The 14415-nt window shown below is 43.3% G+C and overlaps 1 long non-coding RNA gene across 1 annotated transcript; it reads left to right on the top strand.

The window, feature by feature from the left end:
• The first annotated feature begins 7654 nt into the window (after window positions 1–7654).
• On the top strand, window positions 7655–9162 carry LOC133393891 (uncharacterized). The gene is made up of 3 exons (XR_009766462.1): window positions 7655–7988; window positions 8054–8252; window positions 8329–9162. It is a non-coding gene; the product is annotated as an uncharacterized LOC133393891 (long non-coding RNA).
• Window positions 9163–14415: the final 5253 nt, after the last annotated feature.

Raw genomic sequence — 14415 nt, 5'->3', positions numbered from 1 at the left:
ACACAGATCAACACCGGTGCAAGCACCAACACAAACGTCGCGGGACCAAAACACTCATAACCCCCGCTATTACATGGCTTTGGAAGTTCGTCAAACAATGATTCACACTATCAAAACGGTTACTGTTTCCGAACCTCGCTCCTGGATCTACTTCGCGCACATCAGCCCGGACGTCACAGTGGACAACTTCATCACCTTTGTAAAATCTCACCAGCGACGTCATGGTTATCCGATTGGTAAAGCAAGGGGCTGATGCATCGCGGATTTCCTTTGTATCTTTCAAGGTCGGGGTCCCCCTGTCACTGAAAGCCAAAGCTCTATCGCCCTGCTCTTGCAACCCTCATCTCGCATTCCGCGAATTTTTGGACTACAATGCTCACCGGGATTTTCTTCAACCACCGCTGCCGCCATCCCGGCCCAGGCAATCAACAGATGCGACCCAAGTACACGAATCACTTCCGTCTATCCGTACCGATTCAGCACCGCCAACTTCCCCCCTGTTGACGAACCAGCAGCGACAACTGCGCAGTCAAACAGCACCTCTACGCTAATAACCCCTCTCCATCATGCTGCTGAGCGCTTCGAAATTTTACCTTCGGTCGCTTCACCTATTGCGGTTAGTGCCCCGCTACCCTTACACGCTTCATTCCCGCATCCTATCGATGATCTACGGTTCTATTACCAAAATACCCATGGCTTAAGGACCAAGCTAGACGATCTCAGACTCGCTTCAGCTGATACAGAATACCATGTACTCATTCTCACCGAAACATGGCTCTCAGAGAACATTCCCTCATCTCTAGCATTTGATAACAACTTCGTTGTATACCGATGCGATCGCAATTCTCGCAACAGCTCACGCTCTCGCGGCGGGGGCACTCTCATCGCTGTCTCCCGAAAGCTCGCAGCCTGCGAGATTTCTCCAGCTTCCGACTCTCTCGAGCAGTGCTGGATACGTTTAAAACTCCCATCTTGCTCTCTCTTCATCGGATCTATCTATCTACCGGCTACTCTCAGCGCCGATGCCAGCACGCTTAACGCGTTAGATGCATCGATCGACGAAATCATCTCGCGCATGAAGAAAAATGGTCGTTTACTGCTGTTCGGTGATTTCAACATTCCATCTATTACCTGGCACGCGTCATCAGACCCAGCTCCCGCCTTCTTGCCGCTCCCAGTTCCTGCCTCATCGGCTCATTCTTCAAGTTTATTCATCGATATCGTGCGTTACCACAGCCTTAATCAGCTTAGTAGTGTAAGTAATTCCAGACAGGTTCAGCTTGATCTAATTTTTACTTTCCCTAAAAATCAGTCTAATGCAACGTCTACTTGTACATACGACTCGCAAGCTCCAGTTCCCATCCTACAGATAGACCCTCACCACCCCCCGCTGGAACTGTCTCTTAGAATCACAGGTTCACTTACCCCCAGTAATCGTTCTCAGCATAGCTCTTCTCCTTTAATTACCGCCCTCTCGCTCGATTTTAGAAAAACGGATTTCAACCTATTAAATACTTCTCTTTCTAATATAGATTGGTCACAACTTTACTCTTGTAAAGATGTAAATGTGGCCGTTTCTACTTTCACGTGCCTCTTTTTATCCACACTCCCGCAATGTTGTCCCAAGCGCAATCCCCCTCGTTCCCCTCCCTGGTCTGATGCTACCTTAAAGTCCCTGATGCGTGACAAATCCCGCTACCAACGTGCATTCTGGAGTACCCGTTCTGTTAACGCTCTTAGAACTTACAAATATGCAGCTGCCGCATATCGTCTCTATAACCGCATTCGCTACAATGGTTATATTCTGATCCTTCAGACGCGCCTCCGCTGGTACCCCCGTGCCTTCTGGAAATTTATGAATGCTCGACGCAAAGGCAGCTCTCTCCCGAGCACTATGCATTTGGAGTCCATATACGCCTCATCGCCGGAGGATATTTGCTCGATTTTTCGCAACCATTTCTCCAATATTTTTAGCCCTCCCTCGCAAATACCCAATATCGCATCTCAATGTCTTTCGTATACCCCCCAAGATGTGATTGATGTGTCCTGCTTTGGTTTCGATGAACAATCTGTTTCAGAAGCTCTTTCAAAACTAAAACCTTCTTTCTCTGCAGGTAAAAAGCTGGATCAGCGTGAACCAACATGGGTTCATGCCAAACCGCTCGACGGTCACGAATTTAATGCAATTCGCGTCTCACGTCATACCCTCGCTTGATTCTAGTTTGCAAATAGACACGATCTACACGGATTTCAAGGCCGCCTTTGATACTGGTCCCCACCACCTTCTGCTGTTAAAACTAAAACAACTTGGTTTTTCTAATATGTTAATTGACTGGCTTTATTCTTTTTTAAATAGCAGGTACATTCGTGTAAAAACCGACATTACTTTTTCTTCGTCCTTTTGTCCCTCCTCTGAAGTGCCATAAGACTGCGTCTTGAGCCCTCTCTTATTCGTACTTTTTGTCAGTGATGTTAATGAAATTCTCCCGTCCAAAGGTCATTTACTGTATGCTGATGATTTAAAAATATATTTAACTATCAGAACGCACAGCGATTGCCTTCGGCTCCAGGAGTTTCTTAACTCATTCTCTTTATGGTGTTCCTACAGCCAGCTAAGTCTTTGCCCTGAAAAATTTGATTTGATCATTTTCGTTAAAAAAATCCAACGCAATTTTGAACGAATAATGAACGAAAATTGAGAAAGAAAAGAAAACGTTACGTGGTAATTTAAGCCCTGGAATTACTGCTGTAAGGTAAGCTAAATGTAATGCTATTAGGCATACTTTTAACGGTTTATAAACAGCATTGTACTACTTTGGCAATTATTTAACGTTTCAGTTCTTACATCATAATTAAAACAGGTTGTCTCCGCGATACGCGAACCTTATTCAATATCAAATCAAACAATTTAGTGAGTGACAATAACTTCTCATTAAATGCAACATTACACGAACATATGCTATATTTTGACTGGATACTGCGTGATTCGACTTCGGAAATTTGAGATACGCGTATTCTTCTCGGAACCCATTTATAGCGTACCTCGGCGACAGCCTGTAATAATTTCAATTAAGTTGTCTATTCATCTTGTAACTAATACGGGAATGTGAAAATATTTAAGTTAAATACATTGAACTCTCTCCCTTTCTAATCTGAGAACTCTCCAATTCGAAATATCTCGCTTATTTTGCAGTCCCATCGGCTTTCAAATAAGAGGGGGTTGACTGTAAAAGATTGTGTTTTGATCTCCTTCAATATGTCCAAGAAATAGTAAATTATACAAAATATTTACGGAATAACAATGGTTTTAATGTGCAGTTTAGCAAGACCCTTGTTCAATGTTTGTTTAACCTTTTGACAGCACTACGATTTTAAGAAAATGTACAAAGCCATTGAAAGCAGAACAAAAAGATACTAAAAGATAATAGTTCTGGCTTATTCGGCAAACCGTTGCTTTACACAAAACATTTTGTAAAAAATGTGTCATTATCATTGTTTTATCTCCTTCCCCCACCCCCAAGCAACGATTGGAAAAGGAGAACACTGTCCGAGTCTTATTCGAGCAAAACACTGAATGTGATACAAGTTAAATAATGAATCATTAAGGCCAATATTAGTTTAATAAATAGTTTTCATCGAATATATAGTGTCCATAAAATACATAATCAAGTACAATAACACGTAAACAAGGTTTGAATCCCAGAGACCTTATGTCTAGTGACAAATTTTCTAAATACAGTACGATACGAGAACGTCGATTATCCGGGGGCGGATTAACCGACGGGCGACTTGACCGTGCGCATAAGTGGCGGATTGTGTGCTGACGATCGTATACTTACAGGATCGGGGGATTATGTTTTTTTTTTAATATAGCTTTTTATGATGACCATGTCCATGAGGAACTATCGCAGTACATGTCACATGTCTCTATTTTTCTCGATATCTTTAGCCTAAACCTTTTATTATCATTGACACACATTACACTAACGTACTTAAAAAATAATCAATTGACAAATTGAACAATCTCTTGAAACTATCATCAGGACGAGCACATGTTGGTACTTACCACTCCCCTACGAACAGTCCTTTCGTATTTAGTTGGGCTCTTGTCCGTAAAACACTGACCTTCCGCAACAGTGCTTAATGCCCGCTGTGGCTTGCTAGCGTAAAAATCTTCTATCGGTTCCCGATTGGTCTGGCTTCTCTATTCTTCAATTAAGGAAAATAAGTTGATTGTTTTGCACTAATCTTGTTTTCCAATCAATATGCTCGTCATGGGCAAAAGCCCCGTACGGACCGACCCCCTCATACATAGGACCTACTATCCTGATCTGGGTAATCAATTGCTTAATTACACTGATAAATCCATTAGTGATACAGGCATGCCATTAGTGACAACATTTATGTCCAAAGACGAATAAGAGAAATAAAAACACCTTACTATTTTGATTTTTTCATGAAGCAGACTGACCAAACCTTTTCGCAAGCCAGTTCCATTTATCACACAATGATTTGGCAGATGATAGAACACTTTCTGTTAAGACGGAAGCACTTTTATCGTATCCATTCCGACAACGCAGCACTTTCTTTCTTTTTGGCTTAAGGACGCGACCATGTCGACCTATAATACAGGCTTTCGAAACTGATTTAGTACCACGCAGCCTTATCGTTAATCCTTGCTACGCGGGGACGGTCCGTATGAGGTTGACCCATGACACGCATGTTATTAGGTCGTACTAATTGATGACTGTATCACGGGACCGCACAGCGTTGCACTTTCTTCCTATTTGTATCGTAACAAATAAATAATTGTTTGTTTATTTATTTTCGCTATAACCGACATACGTGGTCATGCTGACGTTATGTATAAATGCTTACAAGTCTTATTCGTATCACCTAATCGGATAGTCAATCACGGGTTCGTGTGTGCTGCGAGCGGGAATAGAACTACGTCTAACCTATATAGAGAACAGCTTTCTGCCATTAGCACATATGGAATAGGAAAATATATTAATCATTCCGTATAACACCGTCGTGTAGCTAGCTGAATCTAGATAAATAGCCGACAAATTATCCTACAATAACATGTCATCAAAAACAAAACATTAACTCTATCTTATCGTTGCATCGAAAGGTGCATGGCAGCGCCGAAATGAATATAGCCATACCCTTCTACGCTCTCCTTTACACAGAACTGAGGCACCAAAGGTACCACGAGAGGCTGGTCACGATCTTGTTCATCACAATGCAAAACCCATCAGTGGCACTCATTCAATACAAAGACGATCTATAGCTTAAGAAATATTTTGCCATATATTATTGTTAACGATGGAAATAGTAACAGATGTTGATCATGAAGAAAATTTAATAACATTTGAGTGAACACACAAATAGTAATTATCATTACTTATCATTACCCTTGCTTTTTTCATATTCAATCCAAATACCTTCTTCTTCTTCTTCTTTTGGCTCAACAACCGATGTCGGTCAAGGCCTGCCTGTACCCACTTGTGGGCTTGGCTTTCAGTGACTAATTGATTCCCCCCATAGCAGGATAGTCAGTCCTACGTATGGCGGCGCGGTCTATTTGGGGATTGAACCCATGACGGGCATGTTGTTAAGTCGTACGAGTTGACGACTGTACTACGAGACCGGCTAGTGGCAAATACCACTACTTCTTATAATAGAAAGGGTTTAAAAAACTAAAAGGTACAGGTATCTTATAAACATACTTAGTGAGAACATAACGACCCGCTGCGCAAAGCGATCGAAAACTTCTCAAACTCAAACTGCAAACATATTTCACAGCGCATGGCTGTGAAATATTTTGCATTCCAAATTGTTGCAAATTTATAAGTGAAATATTTCGAAATTTTCAGCGCTGAAATTTTTGGATTGATATATTTCTTCGATCGGAATCCAAGCGTTTTCCCTGACATTTCTGCTCGCGTTTTCGATCGCTTTTGGCGGAAAGCGATCGAAAATCCGAGCTACAAAACTGCTCGATTTTGTCGTGCGGGGATAAATGGTACATCCCGCTACGCAAAGCGATCGAAAATTTCTCAAACTGCAAACATATTTCACAGCGCATGGCTGTGAAATATTTCGCATTCAAAATTGTTGCAAATTTATAAATGAAATATTTCGAAATTTTCAGCGCTGAAATTTTTGGATTGATATATTTCTTCCATCGAAATCCAAGCGTTTTCCCTGACATTTCTGCTAGCTTTTTCGATCGCTTTTGGCGGAAAGCGATCGAAAATCCGACCCGCTGCGCAAAGCGATCGAAAACTTCTCAAACTCAAATTGCAAACATATTTCACAGCCCATAGCTGTGAAATATTTCGCTATCAATATTTGTTGCAAATTTATAAATGAAATATTTCGAAATTTTCAGCGATGAAATTTTTGGATTCATATATTTCTTCGATCGGAATCCAAGCGTTTTCCTTGACATTTCTGCTCGCTTTTTCGATCGCTTTTGACGGGAAGCGATCGAAAAACCGAGCTACAAAACTGCTCGATTTTGTCGTGCGGGCAATCCAAAAATTTCAGCGCTGAAAATTTCTAAATATTTCATTTATAAATTTGCAACAATTTTGAATGCGAAATATTTAACAGCCATGCGCTGTGAAATATGTTTGCAGTTTGAGTTTGAGAAGTTTTCGATCGCTTTGCGCAGCGGGAAGGCCGATGTTCAAAATCCAAGATGGCGGCTATATCGACTGTCATGGCGGAAAAAATTTACACTGGTCTGAACAAAGGAAGAACCTTGTTTTGTACATGTTTACAATTGAATACATAAAAAAGCGAACTATCCCCTTCCTCAGCACTTGTTGTTTACACCCACCCATCTGCACTGCCTTGTATTGTCGTTCCAGTTGTCCCTTTCTTTCAACAGTGATTCTCGCTTGATATCGTTGCGTCGTGTCGCTCCTTTGGTGTTCCTGTGGATATAGATTTGAAAGAGGTTTGTTGGCACGATATTGACCACATGTAATTTGACAGGCGAATTGGGATATTTACAAACATTTACAAACATCGAGCTGTCATGCCCCATGAGCTCGAATAGGTAGAAAGAATCACAGCAGATGGCGCCACAGTACAGCAACAGATAAGGATAAAAATATGAGACAGATATATGACCAAGATTAGGGCCAATTAGGATAAAGTTCGACAGCGGTCACTAAAAGGGTCAATTAAGTTCATTGCCAAACAGCTGATCTGGAACAGGGCGCCATCGCGAAACGCGGTTAGTCACAAATTAGAAAACGGATAGGCAACACCAATTTTAAAACTACGCTGCGAACATCACCAAAAGCTAGTTTGTGAATTTTGTCATCCTTTCTTTTTTAAACTCAAATATAGATTGCTACACACGTAGCAACAAGGTTGTTATTAGAATTGAAATGGGACTGATTGATTGGTAGTCCGGTCTGTTAACCGCACGGCCATTCAAGAGTCCTGCCATCATGAGTGTTATTAATCAATATGTAATGGTAATGATTCATCATTTTAGGACTAGCGGATATAATAGAAACATGGCTGATAATAATGAGACACCCAATAGTGAAAGAACAAGAGCAGTTCTACCGACTTCGTCTCGTGGCATCTCCATCATAGACAACATATTGATAGTTCCGCCGAAAACTGTTCATTCCAGCACTTCCCGATCATCATCTCCGCCAGCTTTTACGCATATTAGTGCCCCCCTACAATCAACATCCACAGCAACGCATTCTCGTCCTCACTCACAACCAGGATCAACAAAACCTGCGATTCCTGCTAAACCCAAAGTTCGGTTAAAGTCCAGATGGGCACTCGTCCGGGTTAGTACCGAACTTGACCCACAGGGGGCGCTGTGGTGCAACTTTTCATCTGAGATTGCTCGACTATTTTTCATGCAGCTGAGCGGCTGTAAGATCGTTGCTGCCACAAATTGTAAATAAGTGTTTGTTTCACACATCTTCATACTGCTGCTCCTCTTGGTAAGAAATACAACTTTCCTAAACTAGTCGTGATAAATGTTGTTTAATGGTTTGTGGTTTCGCAGACACACATGGCTACTGCATCGCGTCACCCACCGCCGTCGTGGGGAATGGATAATTTTCACGCAAACTGGCGGTATGGTGTATAATGGAACGGGCAAAGATGACGCTACCTGCATCCTGCTTGGCGCGATGGCCAATAACGATATTGATGATGTTCGGCGCCGGTACCGTCATGCGTAACGAGTTCTGTTCCACGCGCCGGTAGAGTGTCCACGAGTGATTTCGTCGATTAGGCCTGCCCGAAGTTAACTTATTTTGTCTGCAACTTTACACCCAGTACATCATCAACCAGTACGAGAATCCGATGCCGATTTCGGTGCAATCCTGGATCCGCATCGACGGATCGGGTAACATCGACACCGCTGGACGCAGAGCGATGACTAACCCGCAATCCCGTACCGGAAACTGGAACCTGCAGGCCGTCGTAGGCAGTGCTGGTACTGGTTTTCGCACTTCGACTGTCCGTTTGTTGGCGTTCACAACGACCTGAATCATCGTGCTCAATCAACTGTGGCCTGAAGAAGCCAACGACGTCAATGCGGCCCCAAGTCCATCGCTTTACGCATGTACACCCCCTCCCCCCCTCCCCGGTGCTGGAGGAAAAAATCGCAAAGTGCGGGAAAAGGTTACTACGGCCGTACTATCGGATGAAAGTCGTGCCGAACACCGCGAAGGCGACAAGAAGGAAGCGAAGGAAGGTGCCAAGACGGCCTCAAAGGGTAAAACGCAGCGTTCGGTAGCAAGCATAACACGGCCAAGGTGGAGGTGCAAGCTTTATACATCGCAACACCGGTCAAGAAGGAATTGAAGACGGATAATTCGACTAACTCTGGAACGGCTTTTCGCGCACCAGCTATTGCTACCGAGAACGACCGGCAACAGATAAGGTAGCAGGCAGGACAGTGAACAAAACGTCCAGAGAACCGGAAGTGCTGTAACGTTAGAGTGTGTGAAACATGATGCTTAAAACCTGTACCTTGAACCCATTGATGCGGCGTGCTTTTCTTGCGTTTGATTTGTGATTGTACAATACAATTTGTACTACAATGTTTCAATTCGTTTTAAATATTAAAAACAAGCTGTGTGCTCTCTCTGAATGTCTCATTAATAACGGGTCAATGTTTCATTTTTATCTTGGATCCTTGGTATTTTGTTTCACAAGTTTCTATTCATCGGAAGTGCGTTATTTATGACGTTAACGGTAATCTGTTGCCGGTAAAGCTGCTGAATGGTTCTAATGTGGTCAAACGATGGCGCCTTTTCACGGACAGATAACCAGCAGTGGGCAGAATACGAGCCAGCAACGATCATCACCGAGACGATGCGCTTACTTTGCGTGGTTCGTGGGTTGGACAGTGAGTGTCGCGTCTTGAGGCACCGTTGTTGGCGGCGATCAGAAGCAGCACACTCGCGGCAGCTGTAAAGGATGTCTTCAGCAGGACACACACTATGCAGATGACATGCTCGTCGCGCTTTACTAATATTCATCTCGTTGCGCAAATGGTGTTAGGTGAAACGCTGTGCGGTGCTGTGATGCTGCGTCGTTTATCGATTATGATAATGATAATGTTTCCTTGCGCTACGTTGTTCAACGGATGTTGTTTTTTTGTATCGTTTATGTCCCTGTAATGTTATCGATCGTAGCGGGGCCGTCCAGGACCGTTTTGCGGGAGGTTAGTTTTAGGGGTACATTCTGAATGCTTATGAAATGAAAGTCGTAGAGGAGTTTTACAGCAAGCGTAACATCCTATCCTAACAGCCCGAACGAATCTGGTCTGCCTTGATCGGATATGGTTTTATTTATACTCAAAAAAAGTTATTAATTCCGTACATTTGGTTGTGGTTTGTGTTTTTGTTCTGCTTAAAGCCAATTGTTTAGCTTCTGCTTGGTGTTGGACAAAACTCGGGTTTTGATACTGTAGGCCGTTCTATTTTCCGCGGTGTGTTCCTATGTGTTTTGGTTTACAATGTGTGCGGTATAGTGTGAGGTGTTTTTGTGTGGAGTGTCACAAAACTGTCTCTTTTTGGTGTTGTGGGTTCTAACGCATATGGTGTTCCTGCCTTCGGCTCCCGGTGTGGCTATCTTTGCTTACGTTGGCTATTGGTGATAAGGTGCTATGCGTTGTGAGTTCACCTACTTTTGCATAAGTGTGTCTCAATCGTCTCATCTGCGAAATGTACAAAAGATGCTAGGGATAAAGGGATAAGTGGATGGTACATGCAACGAACGGCATAATTGCATGCAACCCAACCATGTAAAGAGAAAGACACGGAAATTTCTTCGCGTGAAAGTACGGTTCCATTCACTCTCGAGAGTTGCACCCAAAAATGGTCGCATGCAAGAATGCCCTTAAGGGTCACCGAGACTTAACAGTCATCATCACACAACTTACCTGGTGCACCATCGTCTTATTTGCACGGCAGCCTCCTTGCGGGCGATTCACATGAGATATCTGCTTTGCTGGAAGAATAGTAAAGTACTTTGCATTCAAATTAGTAATTTTTCATTGGTTCAATTTTGGTTTTTTTTTTTTTTAATCAGGGAGGAAACCATGCATAGGGACCCGCATCCAGTTGGACGGCTGCACAGCAGGGACCACCCCCCCGGGTACTGTCGGATGCCTTCCGACTAAAACCTCCCCGAGCCTTCACCATTTTTTGTGCAGAAAAATGGTATAGACGAATCAGCAGATATCGTCTCGGCGCCGCGCTGTGGCGTCGTGGTTAGAGACGTCTGGCGTATGAGCCTTACGACTTTGTACCAAATAGTGTAAGGGCTAATGAGACCCTTACACTACCGAGCACAAGTCCGCTTCTCCTGACACTGTATTTATTGACGGATGCACCCTATTAGATCCTCGCAACCTTTGCCAAGTTACATGAAAATCAGTGACTACTTTGCTCGCGTTGCCGTCAGCGCATTAAGGCTTTGGCCTGCTGCAGATGTGCAGGACTGCTCACGGTAGCCCAAAGGAAATCAAAGTAGTCTACTGATTCAAATGCAACTGGGCAACGGCAGCAAGAGTTTCATTAAGGGGAAAAGGACGAAAGCAAAGCTGGTAAAAAGGGAAGCAACAGCGCTTCAAGCAAAAGTAAGTGCTGCACAGAGTGCAGCAAATACGTTGTCCTTATGCTTCCGGCGAAAAGCATACTCCGCCAGGTAAAAATTTAAGCGGGAAGACCTATTGGTACCCTTTTTCTTAAGGAAGTGCTTAAGCCACCTCCATAAATTTTCCACCGTTTGCGTGTGGATAGTGTCATCATTTGGATTCATGAAATGCGTAGTGTGGTTCACGGTGGCATGCAAATATCCCACTTGGTCCAGTTGATTGTAACCGCACCAACAGTCGGTTAAAAGCCTGGTCCCCGCAGCAACGTTGGACCGTATAAGGTTGCCCAATATTGGTGCGGTCCTCTTGGCTACGCGACAGAGGAATATATCTTTCGTCTCGCGGCAAATACCTCCAACCAACCATTCTTCGTTGGAGGGATTAATTCTGCCGCGATTGTATTTCCTCTTGACCAGCTTTGTTTCGTCTATCTCGACAGTTTTACCGGGACCACCAATCATCGATCCGGTGTACTGATCGAGAGACATCAACTCGGAGCGGATTTTACGGTAAAACGACATCACAGTTTTACGGTTTACATCCGCTTCGATTGCGGCTCTGTCGACACCTATCTCCATGCTCCAAAAATATATGAGCATCATTATCTTCTGTAGGGAAAGTTTCGACCCAGCGAAAAACGATCCATTTCGCACACTTAATGAGGCGTTTCGACAGAGCCGCTTCCCACATACCCATCTACATCCGTCAATACATACCCCTACCCGAAGATTCGTCCGGAGGTTCATCGGGTCACCGCATCGCCGGCATTCCTGGCTCGGTTTCAGCAGCTTCCACCGCAGTAACCACTCCACAGCATCCTGCGGATCCTCTAGATCCTGCATGATGTTAACAAGCCGAATATGCTCCCTGCAAATATATTAATAAAATGTGTGTGTGAACAATATTGTATGCGTAATGATTTTTTTGTTATTATTGGTTAAGTCAGCTAAGTTAGTTGATGTGTTAAACATTATGGTTGCATGTCTTTTTGTTATTATTTCATGTAAGTGTTTTGTTAGCGGAAAATAAAAATATGCCAGGCTCATACTCGAAGTGATTCCTTTCGCATGGCATGCCAGCATCTCAAACATTGACTTCATGGCCGTGTGGGGGCGGCCTCTTCGGATGCTTACCTTATTTTTTAGATGGTTAATTAATTAATATTTTTCATGCGTAGCACCTTTGTTACTTTATTAGCGTATGGTAGTAGGATTGGGAAAAATAAAAACCAACGATACTTACATGCTGTTTCCAAGGTAATGTTAAAAATTTGCACAATTGTCGCAGAGATTATTCATACGCATAGAGCGGTGATAAAACGCTTTTGGCGGTATATTTGTTATGATCGATTAGCTCTTGACATTCATGTGGGGTTATGTGCACACACACGCACATGAGATCGGTGTGTTTTTGTTATTTTAGTTTGCTCGATTATACTAATTCCCTAAATTGGGGCTATCGTGCGCGAGACAAACATTCATTTTCTCGTTTTCGATTCATGCTCAGGTATTCCATGCCTCGATTGCTGGTGCAATAGATCGCAACACAATCGAACAGCAAGTACAACACATTTTCACGATTTTCACGAGCTGTTCAGCTTGAGGTTAAATTCAAATATTGCTCGATTCGAGAGGTTTGAATAGCCGTTTGGGGAATTGGGTACAGCCGTTGCATTTGGCCGCAAATGTTAATGCTTAGAATTAGTTGCATTGATATTGCGCTACCGGTGCTGCATGTTAAGACGAAAGCGCCACATTATTTTCCGATGCGATAAAATGCCAAAATTACAGAAACGCACACCACAGATGAAAAGTGGCTGCACTTGTTTGTGCGTGTTCGGTATGCTTATGAAGATCGTGAAAATGTGTTGTGTTTGCTGTTCGATTGTGTTGCGATCTATTGCACCAGCAATCGAGGCATGGAATACCTGAGCATGAATCGAAAACGAGAAAATGAATGTTTGTCTCGCGCACGATAGCCCCAATTTAAGAACAATCGTACAATCGAACAAATTAAAATAACAAAAACACACCGATCTCATGTGCGTGTGTGTGCACATAACCCCACATGAATGTCAAGAGCTAATCGATCATAACAAATATACCGCCAAAAGCGTTTTATCACCGCTCTATGCGTATCTGCGACAATTGTGCAAATTTTTTACATTACCTTGGAGACAGCATGTAAGTATCATTGGTTTTTATTTTTCCCAATCCTACTACCATACGCTAACAAAGTAACAAAGGCGTTACGCATGAAAAATATTAATTAATTAACCATCTAAAAAATAAGGTAAGAATCCGAAGAGGCGGCCCCCACACGGCCATGAAGTCAATGTTTGAGAAGCTGGCATGCCATGCGAAAGATATCACTTCGAGTATGAGCCTGGCATATTTTTATTTTCCGCTAACACAACACTTACATGAAATAATAACAAAAAGACATGCAACCATAATGTTTAACACATCAACTAACTTAGCTGACTTAACCAATAATAACAAAAAAATCATTACGCATACAATATTGTTCACACACACATTTTATTAATATATTTGCAGGGAGCATATTCGGCTTGTTAACATCATGCAGGATCTAGAGGATCCGCAGGATGCTGTGGAGTGGCTACTGCGGTGGAAGCTGCTGAAACCGAGCCAGGAATGCCGGCGATGCGGTGACCCGATGAACCTCCGGACGAATCTTCGGGTAGGGGTATGTATTGACGGATGTAGATGGGTATGTGGGAAGCGGCTCTGTCGAAACGCCTCATTAAGTGTGCGAAATGGATCGTTTTTCGCTGGGTCGAAACTTTCCCTACAGAAGATAATGATGCTCATATATTTTTGGAGCATGGAGATAGGTGTCGACAGAGCCGCAATCGAAGCGGATGTAAACCGTAAAACTGTGATGTCGTTTTACCGTAAAATCCGCTCCGAGTTGATGTATCTCGATCAGTACACCGGATCGATGATTGGTGGTCCCGGTAAAACTGTCGAGATAGACGAAACAAAGCTGGTCAAGAGGAAATACAATCGCGGCAGAATTAATCCCTCCAACGAAGAATGGTTGGTTGGAGGTATTTGCCGCGAGACGAAAGATATATTCCTCTGTCGCGTAGCCAAGAGGACCGCACCAATATTGGGCAACCTTATACGGTCCAACGTTGCTGCGGGGACCAGGCTTTTAACCGACTGTTGGCGCGGTTACAATCAACTGGACCAAGTGGGATATTTGCATGCCACCGTGAACCACACTAC

This window comes from Anopheles gambiae, chromosome 3 (assembly GCF_943734735.2).
Source record: "Anopheles gambiae chromosome 3, idAnoGambNW_F1_1, whole genome shotgun sequence".
In the NCBI taxonomy this organism is placed as follows: Eukaryota; Metazoa; Arthropoda; class Insecta; order Diptera; family Culicidae; genus Anopheles; species Anopheles gambiae.
The sequence above is the reverse complement of the archived record's forward strand: the minus strand, read 5'-3'. Positions and strand labels throughout refer to the sequence as shown.